The sequence below is a fragment of the Crocuta crocuta genome, unplaced genomic scaffold (genome assembly GCF_008692635.1).
Source record: "Crocuta crocuta isolate KB4526 unplaced genomic scaffold, BGI_CrCroc_1.0 scaffold26, whole genome shotgun sequence".
Taxonomy (NCBI): Eukaryota; Metazoa; Chordata; class Mammalia; order Carnivora; family Hyaenidae; genus Crocuta; species Crocuta crocuta.
The window spans coordinates 351,743-374,561 of record NW_027532249.1 but is presented as its reverse complement, the minus strand read 5'-3'; the positions used below and the strand labels follow the sequence as shown (position 1 = coordinate 374,561).

General features: G+C 41.7%; 1 protein-coding gene across 10 annotated transcripts in view; it reads left to right on the top strand.

Moving 5' to 3' along the window:
- LDLRAD4 (low density lipoprotein receptor class A domain containing 4) overlaps window positions 1-22,819 on the top strand; it is a 433,421-nt gene that overhangs the window by 246,260 nt on the left and 164,342 nt on the right. The window contains exon 1 of one of the 10 annotated variants that reach the window (XM_077778123.1): window positions 13,336-13,417. The exons of the other annotated variants lie outside the window; for them this stretch is intronic. The gene's annotated coding sequence lies outside the window, so the exon portion shown is untranslated. Of the gene's footprint in view, window positions 1-13,335; window positions 13,418-22,819 lie in introns of those variants that run through there. 10 annotated transcript variants of the gene reach the window in all.

Genomic DNA, 22,819 nt, shown 5'->3' with positions numbered 1-22,819 from the left:
CACCTGTCACATCCCTCCCACTCTTAATCTGTTCATCATTTTGAATGTTGAAAAACAGGAGTGCACACCAGGTGCTCACTGACCCTGGTTTTTTACCCATTTCTGGTTCCCATGTGTTTCATCACTATTCAAAGAGGAAGTATGAAAACACTGCTTTCTTTCTCTGATGACCAGTGGGTACAAAGAGTTTATCTGAAGGCCGGCAGCTTCAGGGGTAGAGATGAGGTAGGCAGAGAGCTGCCATTACTGAAGCCAGCTCTTTACATGCATCATCTCATTCACCTCAAAACCATCCTAGAAAGTTTTCATGCAAAAGAGTGCTCAGAGAGGTTAGGTAATTTATTCAGGCTCACAGAGCTAGAACATACTGTAGTTAGGTATTGAATTTAGGCAGTGATTTTACTTTTGCCTCTAGGTATTGGGAGGGTTTACTCAGCAGTTTTTAGAGGTTTGTAGGATTTGGGGCTAGAGATCAGACAGACTGTTATTATGAAGGCCCATAGAAGTGCGTGCTCCAAGAGCACTTGTTTATATGACAATTTTTTTTTATTAAATTTTTTTTTAATGTTTTATTTATTTCCAGGAGAGAGAGACAGCGTGAGCAGGGGAGGGTCAGAGAGAGAGGGAGTCACAGACTGAAACAGGCTCCAGGCTCTGAGCTGGTAGTCAGCACAGAGCCCGACGCGGGGCTCGAACCCACGAACCGCGAGATCATGACCTGAGCAAAAGTCGGACGCTTAACCGACTAAGCCACCCAGGCGCCCCTATATGACAATTTTTAATGGATACATAGATGATGATCTTGGTTTCACCCTGGATTTTCAAACAGATTATAAAAAATTAACCCCATAGTCCTAGTGTGTCAAGGATCTTTGGGTTTTCTCTACTAATTAATTAATTAATCCCTTCCTCGGTTCTGCCCAGGTTGTATACTATTTATGTGACCTGGCGGAAGCCAGTTCTCCTCTCTGTCTGACTTTCCCCACCAGGAGGGTGAGTTTGATGACAGCTGCCCTGTAAGCATGAGAGATTGTGTGGCTCAAGCTTGGTGGGATCCAGTGAGCAGAGCAACTTTCTGCCATTACTCTCCCCCTTTCACCTGCTGTAAGCACCACGAGCCCTCCTTGGCCAGATGTGAGCTTGTGGCCCTAGACCCCTAATTTCCCTTCAGATCTTGTGTGTGCACTGTGGCCCCTTCAGACCCTTTCAGCAGTCCCAATGGAGAGTGGCTTGTTTCCTGCTTGTTTCCTGGGCCCTTAAGCAACTCAGTGGATTAGACCTTTGATACTGCTGACTGCAGGGAGGGTGGAACAAGGGTCTTCCAGTGTGTTGTGTTGTCCTAGGGCCTGGAGGTTAGGGGTGGCTTGCACCTTGAAGGCTCCACTTGCTGAATTCTGGCTTACCTTGGTCAAGGCCAGCAGTAGAGGCCACTTGCAATAAATCAGCTGTTCCTACGGAGCAGTATAGGGCTCCCCACCCCTGTTTCAACATTTAAAAAAAATAATACACGACAAAAACAATTTTTGACTTGTATAAAAATGATCCAAGATGGTATTTAAAACAAGGTGAGGAGAAGGATGTGCATCTATTTGGCTGAGCCAGATCAGGTTGCAGGTTATTACTGGCAGCATTCCACCTGGATGAGTTTTGTGGGGTGAGCCACAGAAGAGGCACTAGCAGCGTGCTCACCCTCCTTCTTCACTGCCAAAGAGGGGCCTCGTGCCCCTCCCCCACCCCCATCCCGTTCACCCCTTTGGTTTGCTGCCATTGTTTCTCCAAGACAGTTTTCTGATCAATTAAAATCTTGTAAGGTCTTGAAAGGCAATTCTGCCTTTTCAGATAAACAAAGGCAGAGAACGAATGGGAGGGAAAGTTTCAATAAACCTGAGGCATCATTTCCTCCTGCTGTGACACTAAATTTACGTGGATAAAAACAACCTCTTAGATTTACATTTTGATTCTGTTCCTGCTTTCATGTGTGCAGGGCTGTCCCACTTCAGATGAAATTTATCCACTTCTTTAAATATTTAGTAGTCTAGCGTGGATGTTAATGAAAGTCTGGCGGTGCTATTTTGAGAATTGCAACAATGATAGTAATTTTCAGTGTCAGATTCCTGCTTTGCAAAGGGAGAGAGGGATGGGAGGAGGAGGAGGGAAAAATGGTTTCAGTTCTAATAGAGTTTGCCATCCGCTGGGCCGTGCCAGACAGATGGGTCATGAATACTGTCTAGACGCTCTCTGCCTGAGCGAAGCCCTGGTCTCTAAGGACATGCAATGAGACGCCGGCTTAAGTAACCGGGGAAAGTCAGGGCAAGCTCTCCTGTAATCAGATAGAAATCAATGTGGATCCTGCTTCCTGGGGGGAGGCCAACGGGTGGGAGGGGAGGTTAGCTGTGGCGGGGGTGTTAAGAGAAACCGCCCTCTGTTACTGATCAATTTTAGTGCAAACTTGACTAATATTAGGCATTAGGGAGAGCGTGAAAGGAGAGTTGTAGTATGATAACACTATTGATTTAAACTGTCCTTCGCCACAGAATCCAGAATGATTTAATTCAGACATGGTCTTTGGAAAGCCAGAGAGCAGAAAAGGAGGATGTCTTCTTGTGTCATTAAAATAAGAACACAGACCATTGGGTGACCTGCATTAATTGTGTGTATTGAACCAGGTATTGCTCTAGTTAAAGCTGTCCATTCTGACTGTTCATTTTCTAGGGTTTAGCCTATTAATTGAGAAGGGTTTTAGAAACTCACCTGGCTTGCTTTCTTTTCTGATGAATCTCTTGAGAACTTTCCAAAGCTGGATCTCATCACAAGTAACTCTGCTAATGGGGCTATAGGAAATGAGATAAAAATCTCACAAGTACCCTGCCTGGCTGTGCTCTAGTACATGACTAATTTTACTCTATGTTTCCTCAGTGCCAGGAATGGAGTTTACATGATATCAGTAGTGAATTTCTGTTTATGAAAACTCACAATCTAAGTGTGGCAGTGGTGGGGAAGGGGCTGTTTGCTTTCAGGATGAAATTATGGGGGAAGGCGAGGGATCACCAACAGGAGCATGACTCAACTCAATGAGAAAGGACTTCGTTGTTGGGCTTGCTACGAATAGTCATATATCTGCCTTAGAAAACTTAACTCATGGGGCACCTGGGTGGCTCAGTCAGTTAAGCATCTGACTTTGGCTCAGGTCATGATCTCACAGTTCATGGGTTGGAGCCCCGCATCAAGCTCTGTGCTGACAGCTCGGAGCCTGGAGTTTGCTTTGGATTCTGTATCATACTCACTCCCTGCCCCTTCCCCGCTTGTGCTCTGTCTCTCTCTCTTTCAAAAATAAATAAACATTAAATTTTTTTAATAAAAAAAAAAGAACACTTACTCAAAAACATCTACAATAAAGCTTGAAAGGGACCATCTTTGAGTAATCGCTAAAATATAACCACAATGTGACATATCCTGTACTGGAGCTGGAGTGGACCCCTCTACCCCACCTCAAGGGTAAGGCCCCTGAATTCACTATCTGGGCTTATAGCTTTTTTAGTCATGTCTCAACAGAGATGTGGGCATAGACTTTTAATTTGGAAGAAAACTCCCAACAACATAAATTTAGTAATAATAGTTTCTTCACTCCTTCATCCATTCTTGTTATGTTCTAAGAACAGAAGGAAAAGTAGATGATTTTTGCTTCTTCCTTCCCAGAAAGAAAAGGAAAAACAAAGATGAAAAGTATTCTCAAAGTGTACAATTCCTGGAGAGGAAAGAAAGAAATCCTGTGTTCAAGAGCTGCAGCCGTAAGCAGTGAACAAGTCAGTACTTGTTCCAAAATGTCTCTTCCCAGAAATACTGCTGAGGTAGCCTAGAAGGTGTGCTGGGAAACGTGTCTTTTTCCCCTCAAATTTTTGCCTGTCATCCCCATCAGACTCTTACACTTGTGGCATAAACTTGCCTGCTCTTTAGATATAACCTATAGAGAGTGTCCATTTGTGGCAACAAGGGATAATGTTGGGGGAGTGATGTCAGCTCACATTGGTGGCATTGGGCATTTGGAGGGTGACCCACAACACTTGGCAGAACCCCAACACCTTTTGGTTCTGTTCACTTACAGTCAGGGAAACAAAACATGTATCTTCCTGTTTTAGAGACTCCAGAGATTTTGTGGGGTGACTCGTGGGCTCACGTATGTGCCTTGACTAGGAGAATATGGTATTGTTCCCCCTCTTTGAGAAAAGGCACCTGCCCTCACGTTGGCACACACCTGTTATGGAAAGGGTGCCTAGGTGTGTTGCCTCCTTATCTTTGTCTCTTTATTGGGGGTTTGGAGCTTCTGTTACTTCATTTGATTTTTCTAAAAAAGGGAAGAACAAGTAACATGAGCGATACCTCTGATCCCTTTCTCCTTACGTCTTGGGAGGAAGGCCCAGCTATTGTTCTGTAAGGTGCACCAGGGGGTTTGCTCATACTCACAGCCTCTCCCAACCAGTCTGGGTTTGAAGCAGGCAGCAGGTGGAAGTTTGGTAGCAGCTTTCTTTGTCATGGGGGGTGTCTGGGACAATTATTTACCTTCTGTGACTTGGTTTAAGTCTGTATGTGTCTCTGTTACTTGACGTAGTTTTCCATGGAAGGGCAACCAAGGAAAATGCACTCCTCCTCAAAGACACCCTCCTCTTTCTGTTAGGTATACTTAGAATATAGAAATGTCAAGTGTCATCTATTCTATGGGGAGAGAGCTTGGCATGACACCAGGTTTTTAAATGCTAATCTGATCTTAAGAGACGGAAAGGGTCTTCACTTCCTCAGACCTATCAGTGCATCCTGCTAACATCCACAAGGCTGTCAGGAGCCAGCAGCCACTGCTTCCTCATGCTCTTGTAGTTCCATGTTTGTTCTCATGTTGGGACATTTTAATCTAACACTTTTTTTTTTAATATTTTTATTTATTTCTAGGAGAGAGAGACAGCATGAGCAGGGGAGGGTCAGAGAGAGAGGGAGTCACAGACTCTGAAACAGGCTCCAGGCTCTGAGCTGGCAGTCAGCACAGAGCCCGACGCGGGGCTCGAACCCACGAACCGCGAGATCATGACCTAAGCGAAAGTCTGACGCTTAAACGACTAAGCCACCCAGGCGCCCTGGGACATTTTAATCTAGAAATGATAAGAATGGATGGCCAGTATAGTTAGCTTCTTCCAAAAAGGAAAAAAAAAAAAACAGCATACCAGGACTGATTAATTTTTAGAAGTTCAAAGAGAATTAGTCGTTGAAAGGTAATATCTGAACAGGAGGCTAGAGAGTGCTCTAGATATATTTAGGGTGGTTACTTGCAGAAAATGATATACTAAATAGAAGCAATGTGCCCCTTTTTTGGAGGCATATTTCCTGGAGAGTATTTTTGTGGGCTGAATATGTAAGAGGCACAGGGGTGGGTGATAGTGTGGGTGCAGGGTGTATGGGGGATGGGATGGGTGCAGGGTATGCAGAATATGGTCTCTGTTTTCCAGATGTTTCCATCTAGTGCTAAAAATGACGCACTTGAGAAGATCCATAAAAGCTTGGGACAGTTTATTTAGTGCTAGTGTGTGGGACAGCAGGGAAAATCTCTTTGACCTTGGGTGCTCAGGGCAGACCTCCTCATGGGGCTTTCTGGAGAACTTTCATTTTCTTGAGCAGCAGCAGGGGCTGGGAGCACAGGGGAGGAAGGGGTGTGCAGAGGTGTCACGTAGAAATTGTCATGATAAGCCGGCTTGCTTGGAGGTAAGGGCTGACTTTGAGGAGCATTACTACAAAAGGCAAGTTGGGGCCAGATTCTGAAAAGCCAGTGATATCAATCCAAACAGTTTTTATTCTCTATCCTGAAGGAAGTTATTGAAGGTTTTTGAGTAAGCCAGTGAGGCTATACTATAAAGCAGTTATGTGCTGGAAGGTCCTGAGAGATCACCTCATATAGTGATCCTCTTTATAGACTTGAAAACTTTAAACCCAGAGAGCGTAAATAACTCTCTCAAGATCACAAAAATAGTCAGTGGCAGATACCTTGTTAAAAATGCTATCTGTCTCTTAGGCCAGTTCTCTTTCCAGTGTATAATGTTTCCATACTAATTGTCTCATTAGGCAGTGACATGGAAAGACAAAGAATAAAGAGGGAGTTGCCTAGAAGGACCCTTCTCCACAGGACAGGTGGACTTTAGGTGATCTTGGTATGTACCCCATGAGGGCAGAGACACAGAGATGTATAATAATCAGAAGATTATTAGGGGGGTAGGGTCCCCACACATTGGCCTTAAGTGGCACCTTTTCAGCAGTTTTTGACAATAGTTCTATTGCTATGATAGTTGTTTAGATCATGTAGAAAAAAGCATTTGGAGGGATCAGTTTGCAAGGCACATCAGGAGATGGATAGATAGGTGGAGCATGCCCCAACTTGCAGATGTCCCTAGTGTGGGTCCCACCTGTGCCCTGCAGGCTCCCTCACTGCTGTGATGTGGGTCCAGTGCCCTCCGAGAAGTTTGAGAGGCTTGGAAGAAAGGGGAAGGGGGAGGGAAGAAAGAAAAAGGAAGGCAGTAAAGTTCTTTCGGGCCAGGGGATGCCTTGAAGAGGGCAGTGGGTGACCAGAACAGAGGGAGGACCCCAGAGACAAGTCTTTGAGAGAGACAGGATCCAACACAGAGAAGGAGAGAAGCCACCAGGTGCTGAGGTGGAGCAGCACACTGAGATGCAAAGGAGGAAGAAAGAATACCTCACAGGGCAGATCTTCACAGTAACAGGGCCTGCGCTCTTCTGTCAGTCAGCTGGGGCTCCCGAGTCATCACTGTCAGCATCTTGGTTGTGCTTAGCAACTTTCTTTACATTTTTTTTAATTTCAGTTTTATTGAGGTATAGTTCACAAAAAAATTGTAAAATATTTAAAGTGTACATCATGGTGATTTGATATATGTATACCCTGTGAAAGGATCCCTCCAGTTAATTATGTATCTGTCACCTCACATTTATCTTTTCTCTGTGTTAGAATATTTAAGTTCTCCCTTAGCAAATTTCATTTATATAGTACAATATTTTCAACTATAGTTACATTAGATCCTCAGATCTTACTCATATTATAGCGGAAAGTTTCTTCCCCTTTACCAACTTCTCCCTGTTTTCCCTGCTCTCTGGCGTGCCCGTGAGTGCGATGTGTGTGGGATTTTATTGTGTGCAAATATAACATTTGCATAAGAACAAGAACTGTATTTGAAAAAAGATACCGGATCGAACACTTTTTCTCTTTGAAAGCAAAGGATGATGGACCGTGTTCTGCTTTGCTATTGATGTGTTTGGTGTATGATCATGTGCATGCATTGTGGAGATCAGGAAATCTGTGAATTGTGATAGTGGTATGTAGAAACTTTGGGTGTAATGTTCTCTGAAGGGCCAGGACCCTTAATGATTTTTTTCTTGGAGGACCAACTGAAACTTGTTTTTATCATGGATGACGGTGGATTTGTGCTTACTTGTGTTAGGAATGAGCAGCTCTGCTACTCTCGGTAGCGACCTTGGTTCATCAGCACCCTGATTTGCTGGCAAGTAAGGTGTCTTTTGATCCTAGACTCCCGTGTGGTTCAAAACAGAATGTGAATTGGTGACTTTACTTCTTTCATTAACTTGAATGAGATATCGGATACAGCATTTATTCAAGAGAGGTGTTTGTTTGTAAATAATGTAATTATTTTCAGGTTTTTGAGAGAGGTGCTCCTCAGGCCAGAATCTGTCTACCAGTGCCCGCTCAAATTAGAACCTCCCTCTGTGTGATCAGCCCATTCGTTCATTACAAAGTACCAGGTGCTCCATCTGCTTTTCCCACTGTTACCCCTTCTCATTACCTTTCAACCTCCACCCCTAGTATTGCTGTGTAATCTGTTCACTGGGGACAATAATGACGCAATGTGTGAATCCAGTGTCTGGCACCTAGTAGCACCTTGACAGAAATAGAAAGCTGTGATCTCAGCATTAAAATATGCTAACAAGCTGCAGGAGCTAATGGGCGCTGCTTTTTATACTGCAGATGTTCCTTCGGGTGCGGGTGCCTCTGCTGAGTGCAGGGATAGAACCGCAGGGTGTGCTGCTCACATCCCAGTGTTTCCTGGTGGTTTTTGTTTATTGCAGTGTCATTCTCCAAGAAGGACCACCTGTCTCCTTTGTAAAGTATGCTGCCTTTCTGGGGCTATGATGATGGAAGAGCCCCCTTAGTGAGTGAGAGAGAGAGAGCAAGACAGCAGAGATTGTGTGGAGGAGAAATGTTAACAATAATGATAGAATGCAGTTGTTGATTAAAATAAATTAGATTTTATCCTGTTGGTGATTGTTTATCTAGTTAGAGGTTGAGCTCTAGAAAGAGGTTCTAAATGTGTTCTATAAATGCATAAAGAAATTCTAGCATTACCAAATCTAAAGGGATGATTTGAGTGCATTACATTACATTTTAGATATATAGAAATTTGAATTCCTGGCTTACAGTTTTGTCTTGTATTTGCTTCCTGGTTCATATTAACAAATGACTCCATTCGGTTCATAATCTTTGCTCTTATTAAAGCCCAGACACACCCTCAGTTCCCCTCACCCTTTATTTGTTTGCTCCCACTTTGCAGAAGTCAACTGGGTAAAAGAACATAGACTGAGTGGACAAGACAGCCAGATGCTATCCCTGCTGTACAGGCATGGTGATATTTGTCCAGACTGAAGGATGACTCTCTCTGCAGGGAGGGTGGCAGAAGGATATGCTTGGCCTGTGTTGGGAGTTTACCTAAGCTGCAGGTCCAGGTGGCTGGCAGAGGTGAAGTGGACGGGGCACTGAGTGCCAGGGTACTCAGGTCTTGGGCATACATGCATCAGGCCTCATCCTGAAGGTTCTGGGGAGCAGAGAAGCACTACATTCCTATGACAGATGCCGTTATATTGGATGTTTTGTGTTACTTGGATCATAGAACTCTGAGTCCATAGATATAGGTCATAATCATTTATATATATTCATCCTTTCATCAGATGTCCCACTCGGATGTACACTTATCCTCTAAAGCAAGAGCAGGGCATAGAACCTAGTAGGTATTCAGTCAGTATTTGTTGAGTAGATTCATACACACCAGCCATTGTACTGGGTAATCCAAATCACATAAGTGTTGGCGGTCCTCACCTGCAAAGGACAAAGTAAACTGATGCTGGGATACCTGTACACACATATGAGCTGGGGGTCAGAGAGGAGTGAGCACTCCAGAGGAAGGGCCTGGAGAAGCCCAGCAGGGGAGCATGCATGCTAAAGTGCATCCTGGCACCGGGACTGGGGTTTCCCCAGTGGGCACTTAGGCAGGGAGCCCAGGGTCTCCAAGCCTTTTGAGGGCCTACATAAATAATGGAAACCTGGGGGGGGGAGGGGAAGCATACTGCCTCTGAGATAGGAAAAGAAGACTGCAAAATTGAAATGAATGCATGTAATTAAATGTCAACATAATGTAATAGCACACCAACTAGTCAATTGTGGTTTATTGTCTCATGTGGGATGTGGGTACACTTCAGTGGTTTAGGGTGCATAGGTGAAGCCCTTGCAGATGCTGATGTGACCCTGAGCAGCCTTTGGGCAGCCTGTGGTGAGAAGAGCCTAGAGCCTACAATATTCCTGCTCCTGATTTGGAAGGTACAGAAATACCAGGAGCTAGCTTCTCAGCCTTATTCCATAGCCCAGACATCCCACGGAGGGCCTGTCTTCCTCACCGTCCCATGTATGCCCACTCTTCATGAAGGAGTTGGGCTTGGTCACTTTGTGTGTGTGCTTAAGTTAGGAGCCAAAGGGCAGGTACAGAGATGTAACGCCCCTGCACCTGGGCAGAGTGTGTGTTTGTTCCTTTCCCCCTTCAACATAGCTCCCAGGTAAGCTGCCCAGGGGCTTTCCCGACTACCTCCCCTTCACCTGTGTTCAGCCCAATACCAGGCAGCAGTTGAGGAAGAGTTTGAGCACAGAGCACCCCTGAAAATGTGAATCAAACAGTAAACGTTTATCAAGGGGGGAGTACTATGTGATAAAGCCAGAGTCCCTGCTCTTCTGGACTTTCCAGTTGGGCTTAGGCAGTAAGATGGATCTTACTGTTAAAGGGAGGGTATGGTCATTGCCCATACCCTTACAGGCTTCCCCAGTCCCATATTTGGGCGATCCCATGCTTCCTTCTCAGTTCCATCTGCATAGGAACATCTGCTCTTGTCCTAGAATCTAGCCTGCTGGCCTAGCCCAGACATGTGCCAAGATTCTCCTCTTGAGGCAAGACCCTCTTCCCACCAGAGGGGAGAGGGCACCCCTTCACCTGAAGAACAGAACAGTAGGGGAATTGCCAAGGGGGAGTTTGAAAGAGAAATAGTTTCCAATAGTCTAGTGGATGGCACTCTGTATGTGTGTGTGTATATATATANTCCTTCTCAGTTCCATCTGCATAGGAACATCTGCTCTTGTCCTAGAATCTAGCCTGCTGGCCTAGCCCAGACATGTGCCAAGATTCTCCTCTTGAGGCAAGACCCTCTTCCCACCAGAGGGGAGAGGGCACCCCTTCACCTGAAGTACAGAACAGTAGGGGAATTGCCAAGGGGGAGTTTGAAAGAGAAATAGTTTCCAATAGTCTAGTGGATGGCACTCTGTATGTGTGTGTGTGTGTATATATGTACCAGGAGCATATTCTTCTGCAGTCTCTCTCTCTCTATGGTACGATTCATTGCTAATATGTCCCACCTGCAGTCAAGGTCACTAACATACAATTGAGGAGACTATATATAAACTGTTTTGCTGTGTAGTAGGAAACTTGTCACAGATTCTAATTAAAACCACAGCTACCCATTCTTCAAGCTTTTCTTAATACATTAGTATAATAATTTTAGAAGGATATTTTGCTATACCAATTTTTTTCCTGCTTCCCACACAGGAGCTAAGCTTTGAAACATACGTGCTCTCATCTTTTCTCCCCTCATCCTTTTCCCCTTCCCTCTCTGCACCGTCACCATCTGATTCCCTCCTTCACTTCTCTTCCTTCTTTTTCTTTTTTTTTCTTAAACTGGATAATGATGTCTGCTGTCTGTAATTAGGGCTGTTTCCAACGAAATGTGGAGGGAAGGTTTCAGCACACATGTTATGGCTCAGGGAATGAGAATGTATTTCACAGGGAGGCAGAGCTATCCAGAAGGTACACAGTCCTATAATGGTAGCTCCTTGACACACTAGAAGAAGTCCACACTGGGAGTCCACCTGCCTGCAGATGTGGCCTCTCTCTTTCTGGATTCTTTTCAGACACTGTAGGCACTTACTTGTCACTCAAGTCAATAAAGATTTTGAAGTGTACTCTGAAATGCACATGGGCTCAAAGTATAGAGTGACAAAGTATCTGTGGGACGTGTGTGTGGAGAGAGGGAGGCTGTACATTTCTGTAGTTTACACTTTTTATTATTTAAAAATGGTCTCCTGCCCTTCTAAATTGAATATTGCAAGATCTAGTAGGATCCTGAGATGGCTTTTTCAGGAACCAAGCCTCACTTACAACATTCCAAACAACTATCTCTTCTTTCTGGATACAGCTCTCCATCATTTTGAGCAGAAGTCCCATCTTGAGTACTTCTTCTTGGACACCACTTACCAGACAGCAATGACAGAAAACCAATATGGGTTTTCCTTCCTTTCTTAAAGACTCAACTCCACTAAACTTATATAAAGTGCCCAGTCATTATCCTTACCCTCAGTAAGAAGAGGAGAATGAAATTGGCCTTTCCTACAATGGGAAATACTACCTATTAGAGGAGATGCGTTGTCAGCTCGTACCCACAGAGTCTAACAGGTGCAAGAAAGAGATCAAAGTAATGAATGACAAGAATTTAATTTCAACCTCTCTCTTTTTTTCCCCCTTTCTCCAGTTCTCTTCCTCCTCTGTGGTGTAGATTTTCTGCTTGGCAATTCTGTCTTAACAAATTCTTTGGACATAATTCTTGCATATTAATAAACTGTAGATTTTCTGTTCTAAGAATGGGTATGTTGGATATGGTAAGGTCAGGTTAGTGTGGCCATACAGAAGACGAGAACAAGGCTTGGAAAGAAGTTTATTATGTTCACAGGTCCCAGAGAGGGAGTCAGTGCGTGTCATTCAGGGTCACAGGGAAGAACATCAGAGTGGAGGCAGAAGACAGAAGTGAGGGGAGAGCGTGGACCACAGCCTTTATTGGGGTTTCTGTGGGAAAGGCAATGTAGGATTGCCTACCTTGGCAATGGTTTGGTTGGCTAGTTTGAATAATTTTGGCAGGCTTTGGGCTACGGGGGTGGTCTCTAGTTGCCTGGTATCTGGCCCTGGGATGACTGAGGCACAGGAATATTGCCTCCTGGGGTATACAGGCCAGAGAGAGGAGGTCTGGTTCTGGATAGGTCAATTTGCATATCAAAAGCATGCTCTAAGTTGAACCCTTTGCTAGCTCCAAGAATTGGCTAGACCTGGGAGGGGCAGTCTCTTCTCAGCTAAAAAGGTTTTTCAAGATGTCAGAGCATCGTAATATACAGAAAATAAATATATAATACGTTATTACTGTATATAGAAAAACACACAAGTGGTGTATCAAACAAGTCGCAGCTTTAAAAATATTATTTAGTGTATAAATTTGGGGTAAAATAAGTGTATTTGTTAACACAAAAGTATTGATTTATTGACATTTAAAAATTTTTTTTTTAAGTTTATTCATTTTTGACAGAGAGACAGTGCAAATGGGGAGGGGCAGAGAGAGAGGGAGAGAGAGAATCTCTCCAACCTACCAGTGCAGAGCCTGATGCAGGGCTCGAACTGACAAAACCACAAGATAATGACCTGAGCCAAAACCAAGAGTCAGATGCTTAACTGACTGAGCCACCAATCAGTTGGTGATAAATCCAGACACCCCAATTTATCAGCATTTAATAAAATGTTCTTATTGCATTGATACCGGACATTTACTAATAAAGGACTAGAAAACAAAATCCTAATACATACAAGGATGTGTTTTGAAAAGTAATATATAGTAAAAAGTCATTCTCAATTTCTCAAAATGCAGTCACTGGTCTTCTTGTGAAAACTGCAATGCTTTTGATGTCATTTTTGGTGGTTTAATGTGCAGTTGTTAAATATTAGTGGTGCTAAGATAAATAGATGACAAAGTTATATGTTTTTAAGATTATGAAGAAGAAAGCAAAAATATTTGTGAAATAAGCCTGTCCATTAGTCTACCTTTTATTCTGATTCCCAGCAGGTGACTGTTCCATTACATGCTTCTTTTGATTTCCATGTGTATGTCTGACAGGTCTCCTTACCAGAGAACCAGTTGTCTCACAAGTGCTTTCCATTATTAGGAGAAACATGTTCTTGTTTGGCTCCCAGCATATGGAGGAAGAATCACATATTTCACTGATTTGGTAAGAAAACATCTTCTAAGAACCAAGGAGCATCTTCTCATGGACTTCTAGGCAAGAGATAGGTCAAAAGTCCAGTGTACCCTGTGACCTGGGTTGGGGTCTGAATCAGTAATTACCAAAATGACCAACTGTGGTAGAAAAGTTAGGGGCTGACATGAGTTTCGCTTAAAAAGGTGAGACTAGATTTCAGAGATGCTAAAAACTTTTCTTTCTCCCTGAATGTCTTTCTCTGAGCACACCTTGTCTGTGAGAGATTGCTGCTTCCTCAGCTGGGGTGTACTGCCTGCTTCCTCCACCACTTCCTGTACACCTCAGCCACTCTTTGGGTAGGATGTTCCCAAGGAAGGGCAACAAAGCAGCCCTTCATGGTATCTGAGCCATTTTAGGTTCTCAGTGAGTTGATACCCCTTTCTTTCTCTTTCTCTTTCTGTTGTGCTCTTTGATCACCCTGTGGATCCCTCTAAACCATATCATATTGGATTTTAGTTATTTGTTTAAATATCCCTCTCTCCTAGATTATGAATAATCCTTCCAGGATATGGTCTATATTTTACGCATTTTTAGATCCTTGTTGCTCCGCATAAAGTCTGCCATACTCAGTGCATGTTGATTTTGACCTAACATACCACACACTTTTGCATATAAATGATTATGTACACATATATTTATTATAATTTTATTTTATTTTTAAATTTTATTAATTTTTTTTTGAGGAGGTAGGCAGAAGGAATGGGAGAGAGAGGATCTTAAGCAAGCACCACACTCAGTGCAGAGGCTGACGTGGGGCTTGATGTCATAACCGTGAGATCATGACCTGAGCTGAAATCGAGTTGGACGCTTAACTGAGCCACCCAAGTGCCCTTACAATTTTATTTTTTAAACCACTTGTATAAATATAAGTGTGAAAACAATATTATATTTGCAAGCATAAGCTAATTTTTACTATTAATGTAGGTTTGGACCCTAATCTCAAACTAAAGAATCTTAATTATAGTTCAGTAGGGCTATGCCATGTGCTTTTCCTTAAACACACATGGTTTATTCTGAATTCTGTGGTTTACAATGTTATCTAAAATTACTTCTGTCACTTCTTTGCCTTTCTTCTCATCTCTGAAAAGTCACATCTCACCCTTCTTCATGGTCCTGCGCTATTGCCTTGCCCTCCAAGCTGCCCCAGTGTTCTCTGCTGTGAGGAATTGCTCTGTCAGCTCCATTCTGTTAGCACATGGAGGCCTTGACTTCTCTTTTGCAATTTACTTACTTCAGTGCTTATCCTACCAGCCTTCCTGGTCCTAAGTTTCCTAAAGACAGGGAATAATACCTTAGAAACCTTTCTGTCCCCTGTAGTGCCATGCACATGACTAGTACTTAATAAATGTTAAGTGAACAAAGCCATGACTGTTTGTAGAAAACAAACATATTACAGCACCTTACTGTTGGTCACTGGTACATGTTCTGATGATTTCTTTGCCTTTTCCTAATGATGAGATTTGTAAATTCACTCATGTCTTGTTGAAAAGTGTAGTTATAGTAAAGACTCCCAAATGTATCAAGAACACAGCATAAAGGTCCTGGGTGGAGGGAAAGGGCAAGCTTGGTGGATGATTCTAAGGAAGGAGCAGTGGAACAAATCTACATAGTTGTGTCAGCTCTACATGACAAGGGATTCAAAATGCCATTCAGGCAAAAAGAAAAAAAAATAGCAACTAAGAAAGAAAGCCACACATTACTTTGAAAGTGCTGTTTGTCAGCATGTGCAATGTAAGACTTAGTTCTTCTTCTTTGGCTAGGGAAGGAGAATGAGACTTTTTTTTTTTTAATGTAAATTTTTGGGAGAGAGAGCAGAGCATGTGTGTGCATGCATGCAAGTTGGGGAGGAGCAGAAAGAGAGGGGGACAAAATCTGAAACGAGCTCTTTGCTGACAGCAGAGAGCCTGATGTGGGGCTTGAACTCCCAAACTGTGAGATCGTGACCTGAACCAAAGTCAGACACTTAACTGACTGAGCCATCCAGGTGCCCCCAAGAAGGAGTCTTTCTTATGCACATATCATTTATATAGGTATCATCCTGGGGTTTCTACATGAGCAGACTTGTGGCCATGCTAGAGTGTGCACGCCAGGTGAAAATTAGACCTGTCTCCATGAGAGCAGTTCTGCACTATGCTAAGACATTCACTGCATTGTTTTGTCTCCCTGTTTAATTACATAGGTGCACTAGGTAGAATAACATCCCCTCAAAGTTGTCTACATCTTAATCCCCAGAACATGTGAATATATTACCTTCAGTGGCAAAGAGACTTTGATCCCTAAGGATCTTGAGTTGCAGGAGTTATCATGGCCTGTCCAGGTAGGCCCAAATACATGGGCCTGAAAAAGCAGATAGCCTTTCCTAGCTGTGCTCAGAGGGAGATGTGACCATTGAAGATCAGAGAGAGAGGTGTGATTTGAAAAGGACACAGCCTGCCATGCTCACTTTAAAGATGGGGAAAGGGTCTTTGGGTCAAGGAAGGTAGGCAACTTCTAGAAGATGGAAAAAAAGCAAGGAAACATTCCTTCCGAGACCCTCTGAGAAAGAACACGGGCCTGCTGACACAGTGATTTTAGCTCAGTCTCTGAGATTCATTTTAGACTTTTGGCCTCCAGAACTTCAGGATAATAAATTTGTGTTTTAAGTCACTAAGTTTGTGGTAATTTGTTACAGCAGCAATAGGAAACCCAATATACCTGATCTTGCATACATAAAGATATTATTTAAATAAAAAAAAGAAAAAAATTTCCACTTCTACATTTTCTCAGTGTTAATACTCTGAGCAATATGGACATTTACATTCACTGCAAGTTGACAAATTTTAGCCCAGCCACTTCATTTTAGAAAGCATTTCTTAAGTTTCTGTCTCAGACCATATACACTAACTGTGACATTAACTTTACTAAAGAACAGTGAAAGGTTCTTGTAGGACAGGAAATTATGCTGAAGAAGGAGTTTGGGGTCAACTGCTCAGTTAGTTAATGTAATTGAGATTCATTCTACAGAAACTACAGAAAATTTTTGAGCAGTAGGCTGACATCATAAACCATGACAACAACAGCAGTAGCGGTAGAACACAACTAATGCTTATGGAATCCTTCACCATCCCCAAAGCAGACATATTGTCAACAGTGAACAGATAGGAAATAAGTGTGCCAGGTGTGAGATAGGTCTGAATGGGACAGTGGCAGTAAAACTAGGAAGCAATCAGTCAGTGTGAATACTCTTAAAACTTCAGGGAAGGATAATCAAAGGACTGTGGAGCTGGTGGGAGAGAAGCCCAGGGGAAGCTTTCAGGCGTCAAGTGAATGAAGGTGTGATTCATCAAACCATGCAGTCAGGGAGGAGGGTGCTTTTCAGGAAAAGATGCCAAGTTTGGTGTAATATGAGCTGAATTTTAGATAGGACTGTGAGACATTCAGTGTCCTATAAGTAGTTAGATCTTGGAACTGATTTTAATGATTATAAAAAGGAAATCTGGGAGGTATGTAATTGGAATTTGTTTTCTTAATTGATGCAAATGTCTACTGTGCTTAAGCCTTGAAAAGCTCTCCAAGGAAGGAGTGTGTCAGTGCAGCAGGGAGATGGTCCAGAAGAACAGGGCAGGCTCAGTTGTGATGGCTGTAAGGGGTAGAGCATGGACATAAAGGTCATTGCTTAGAAATGTAAAGACTCCAAGCAAAGCCAAATCCAGGAACTTTTCTATAATGTAGGAGCCAGATGGATCCAACCTTTTGGTGCCTAGACTTAAAAGGAGCATAATAGTTCTTATGAAGAGGTGTTCATGTAAGATCTGGACACTCTAGGTGTGAGTTGCCATGGGAGCCTTCCCTGGGCTCTTTAGGGACAGCTGATAGGCAAGCCCAGCCCTTCAACCACAGGAACTAAGATTGGCTTGAAAGGTAGTAGAATGTTTTTTCTACTTGCTCTTCTTATGGGCCCATGGCTGTAGAATCTTTGTGAAACAATTGGTGGTTCCCATACAGAAGTTCTAAGATTCAGGCATGATGTGTGTGTACTTAGGGGAAGGGTTGCTGTGTGAATGCTGACTTCTTTCTGGATGTGGCCACATGATTGGGCATTGACAGGTGAGGACAGACTCTCAGGCTCCTTCCTTTTCCCCAACCCTCTTTGTGTCTGAATAGAGCTCCTTTCTCCTCCTTCATGGTTTTTTTTTTTGTTTTTTGTTTTTGTTCTTTTTTTTTTTTTTTCTTTTTAAGAAAGGAATCCTTTCTCCTTTGAAAGGGCACACTACTTGTCAGGCTCCACTTGCCAGTTGTGGTGCACCCTGGACACCCTAGACAGGGGTTTGGAAGAGCATAGCTAGTAAGCTGCCTGTGGACACATGATTGATGAAAAACAGGACACACTGCCTTTGTTGCCTGTTAGTGTTGTAGCTCTGTTCTGTTACTTTAATATTTAAACAGGCTCAAAAACAGTTCTTAACACATATTCTCATCTCTTAACTGTCATTTTTTTTGAGATAGTGACTTGACCAATGTACATTGTGCCTTCCAAAGGCTCTAATTTGCATCATACAGTATACACTCCACCCACACAATTCTGATACTTAGTCCTAATTCTGAGAAATTAATTTCAGGTTACATTTCATGCATCCCAGAATACTCTTGTGCGTAGGAAAGATGGCGCTGGCATGGAGACCAGTTGCAGAGCACTGCATTTTCAAACCATCTTGACAACCACCCTTCCATCTTTGGAGGAAATGTAGCAGCTAAGAAATCTGTGCCGCAGAGTAAGAGAAGAGGGCCCAAGATTTCTTTTTAAAAATGTGTTTCTTAACTGGTTTTCTGGCATAATTTTTACATTTATGGATAGTACTTCTCAGCCTTTCATGAAATTTCTGCCTCTTATATGTGGAAAAAACAGAGGCTATTTTAAATTATAAAGGCAGGCTTTAATCTAGTCCAAGAAACTGGGGGAAATAGACTTCTTTTCTCGCTTTCAGCCCCATTTCCTTACCTAATGTTAAATATGGCTATTTCTCCCAATTTAGAGGGTTTTCTTTGTAGAATATGAATGAGCTATTTACTGGGTAACAAAAAGACAAGCCTTTTAAGTACAAATGGAGCTTTGGAGATCTCTCAATTTGAAAGACTAATCTCTGCATAAACACAACTGTTTCTCCATATTGCTGGGAACACTCCATCTAGCTGTTTGGCCACATTTTCTATTATGGTTTTTATAAAATGAAACTATGGCTAATAGCTCAGCAGAGAAATATTTGGGCACAGTAGCAATAGGGATGTGTTTACGTTGCCTTAAACTATGTTGATGAACAAAGAATACTAATTTCCTATAGAAATTGATCTAATCTGATAAATAAAATTAAACATTGCATATTTTTATTCCCCTACATTTTTCTGAGATCAGGGGAACCAGCAATCTCATTTTAGTGTTTCAGGGTTTTTATTAAATGTCTGCTTATACCTGTTACCTTTCAGGCTCAAAATTTTATGACAAGCCTGCCTTCTTTATGTAAATGAATGACATAACATCAAGACTGTCTACCATAGAGAATCATTTGAAGGTCACTCTATACCTAGCACCTTCCACCAGGAAGCGCATCTGGGTATGGAAAGATGGAGCCATTACATTCAGAAATACCCTTTGGGGCTGACAGAGCCTGACTGTTTTGAGTTTCACATCCCTGTAGATGGGGCTTGGGAAACCCTTCTTCCCCCTTCAGCCCCACCCCCAAGGTTCTAGGATAAAACTGGATTAGTGAATTCATGGCTTGATAGACTAAAGAGAAAAATGAGGCTCTGTGCTCCATATTCATGTGCATCTGCCCCTCTTGGTGACATGCTAATTGGTTGGCCTGGGCACAAGACTAGGAAGCACAGGTTTCCTGTTGCTCACACAGTGCATCCTATCTGCTGTGATGGGAGAAAGGCAAGTGAGGTGAACGGGCCTGAAAGACAATGCTCATCTGATGATTGGCAATCTCTTGGATATAAAGTCAAATGATTGTTTTCTCTAGGAAGCTCCTTATAAAATCTACATAGTTATTAATAAGTATATTGCTATTTTGTAATTTAAATTAGGTTGTGTATAACCTGCATAATAACTGGGTTTAAAAACCTGGATATGTTTTATTTCTGTGATTTAGTTAAGTGGCATTCAGTTGTTGCTTCCATGAACATAGTCAGTTTATCAAATAGCATCCCTGCTCTTCAGTCTCATGCTGCGTTTTTCATTATTTTGAAGGTAGATGAATATGTTCAAGTTATTTTTTAATATTTATGTAGTTTGAAAGAGAGAGTACCAGCAGGGGAGAGGCAGAGAGAGAATCCCAAGCTGGCTCCATGCTGTCAGCATAGAGGCCAGTGTGGGGCTCGATCTCACCAACCATGAGATCATGACCAGAGCAGAAGGCAAGAGTTGGCTGCTTAACCAACTGAGCCACCTGGGAGCTCCAATGTTCAAGTTCTGTAGCATGTCGGAGTCAGCAATGAAAAGATGATGTAACATTTTATAACATGTTAAAGAATCATACAATATCAAAAAGTTAGCCTAAAGGAGTTATAGAGAAATGTACCATCATGAATATTTTCAGCTGTCAAAAATGAATAAAAGGGATGAAAATTGGAAAGGGTGGGTATATTGAAGCATTTGATTTTGGACTATTACTCATTTATCACTCAATGAATTCTACAAACTTGTTCTGCTTGAAGAGGGCAATATTTGCTAACATTTATGCCCTCATTGGCTCATAACACCTAAAAAACCATGTTACCTTTGGCATCACGGTCAGTATCTGTTAGTAGAGGATATGCAGCCAAAAGGAAATGGTATTTCCTAGTAAGGATTGTGGCTTGGCAGAGGATTTTTGTGGGAGACATTAAGTCTATTTAAATAATTTCTTCCTCTTCACTAAAAGTGTTTTTCTTTATTTCTAAAGCAATGCTAAGTTATGGACATGTGTATAAACTGTAATGCTACAAGTTAGATAGGCCTCTACCTAAAATAGGCCTTCATATTCTCTGCCACCTTTGTTGCTTTATTATTTTTTCTTATCACTTGCCACTAATTAACGTTTTGTATATCTTACTTATCTTGCTTATTGTCTGTCTGCCATCCAGAATGTTATTCCAGGAGGGTAGATACGTCTGTTAAGTTCACTGGTGTGTTGTAGCCTCAGTACTTAGAATAAAGCCTGGGAGTGTAGTTAATATATGTTGAAGGAAATAACGAACTAATCTTTAAAATGATGGCTTAGAGCATAGTTTTTATATAGTAATACATATTTGTGATTAATTATCTTTTCAAAAACATTGGAATTGTAGTTCAACATAAGAAAGCCAACCAAAGTAATATACTACATTAATAGAACAAAGAGGAAAAAAACATGCTCACTCAATAGACACAAATATGGCATTTGACAAAATCCAACATCCTTTTACAATAAAAACACTCACAAAAACAGGAATAGAAAGGGATCTTCCTTAACAAAATAAAGGACATTTATGAGAAGCTCACAGCTAACACCTACTCAGTGGTACGAGACTAAAAGCTTTCCCTGTAAGATCAGGAAGAAGACACGAAGTCCTCTTTAACCACTGCTTTTCAGTATTACACTGGAAATTCTAGCCAGAGCAATTAGACAAGAAAAAGAAACACTAGGTGTCCATATTGCAAGGAAATAAATAAAACTGTCCCTATGTATAGAAAATCCAAAAAATCCAGAAACAAGCTACTAGAGATAGTTTTTAAAGTACAGCAAATTTGCAGGGAAGGTTAACACAAAGAAATCCATTGTGTTTCTATACATGTGCGATGAACAATATGAAAAGAAAATTAAGAAAGTAGTAACATGTTGACATCTAAAAGCGTAAACTACCTAGAAATTTGACCAAGTATAAAAGACTTGTACATTGAAAACTATAAAACATTGCTAAAAGAAATTTAAAGAAACCCTAGTTAAATGGAGAGATATCATATATTCATGGGTAGGAGGACTTAATACTGCTAAAATGTTAATACTGCCCCAAATGATCTGTAGATTCAATGCAGTCCCCATCAAAATGCCAACAGCCTTTTTTTTTTAAATATAAAAATGTAAAAGCTGATCCTCAAATTCAATGGAATTATAAGGAATTATACATGGCCAGAATAATCTTGAAAAACAACAATGTTGGAGGACTCACACTTCCCAATTTTAAAACTTAAAAAGCTGCAGTAATCAAAATTTTTAGTATGAGATTGGTGTAAGAATAGACATATAGACCAATGGAATAGAATTGAGAGTCCAGAAATATACACAGATTAGAAGTTACTAGCTGCCCAGAGGGAAGAAAGGGAACTTAGTGCTTATTTGTTACAGAGTTTTGTTTAGAGTGATGGAAAAGATGGAGACACACAGTGATGATTGTTGCACAACACTGTGAATGTAATTCATACCACTGAATTGTATATTTAAAATGGTTAAATGGCAAAATTTGTTATATATTTTATCACACAAAATTGGGGTGGAATTACTGAGAATGGAATTAAGGTTGAGTTTTATTTTTCTGTATAATGACTGTAAATGTCAAGAAAGTAATATTCAGTAGGTCCTTTCCATTCAGAAGGATGCACCTGAAGACTTTTGCAATATGTCTTAAATATGAGGCTGCAGAAATGTTTTAGAGCCTCCTGGCTTTCTCCAGAATCCATTATCATAGAAGAATAAGTACTTTCAATGTATTTCTTCACCCTGAAGTTTAATGGTCATTTTTCATGAAAAATGAAGTTTTCTGCATTTAGCTGGCTCCGTCACCAGCCTAGTGGTTGTATACAGCTTTCACAGTTCATGACTCAAATATGTACAAATTGCAAAACAGCAAATGTCCTGGACCAGTGGAGCATAAATTTCATGAGATGTATATGAAGTCATCTTGCATCCTGCCTAGCATATAGTATGAACTCTAGAAATACTTGCTCTAGAAATACTTGTTGAATGAATGGATCAGTAGGTCACTTTCAAGTAGTTGAAATCACAGACTTAAATCTGTCAGTGGATATAGCTATTCTGTACAGTATTGCTTTTAAAGAATATGTTTTGAAAATAGAGATACGTTCCTAGAAATGGAATGTTTGATCTACAGTAATGAAACTTCCTCTTTCTCATCCTGAACTTGAAGCTTTCTTGGTTTTCTCATCCTCTGTGCAGCATGCAGGAAGACTGGGGTGCAAGGAGGTTGTTTTCTCCTTCCCTAGATTGACATCTTACCTGTTGGCTGCATAAGCACCTAGTGGTGCTCACTAGTGCCCTGCCGTTAACTTCGATCTCTCCCCAGTATGCTGGGCAACTAGAGCACCCCCACTGAGAGTGCTCTGATGACATGTGTGGACCATCAGAATTTCTCCCTTCC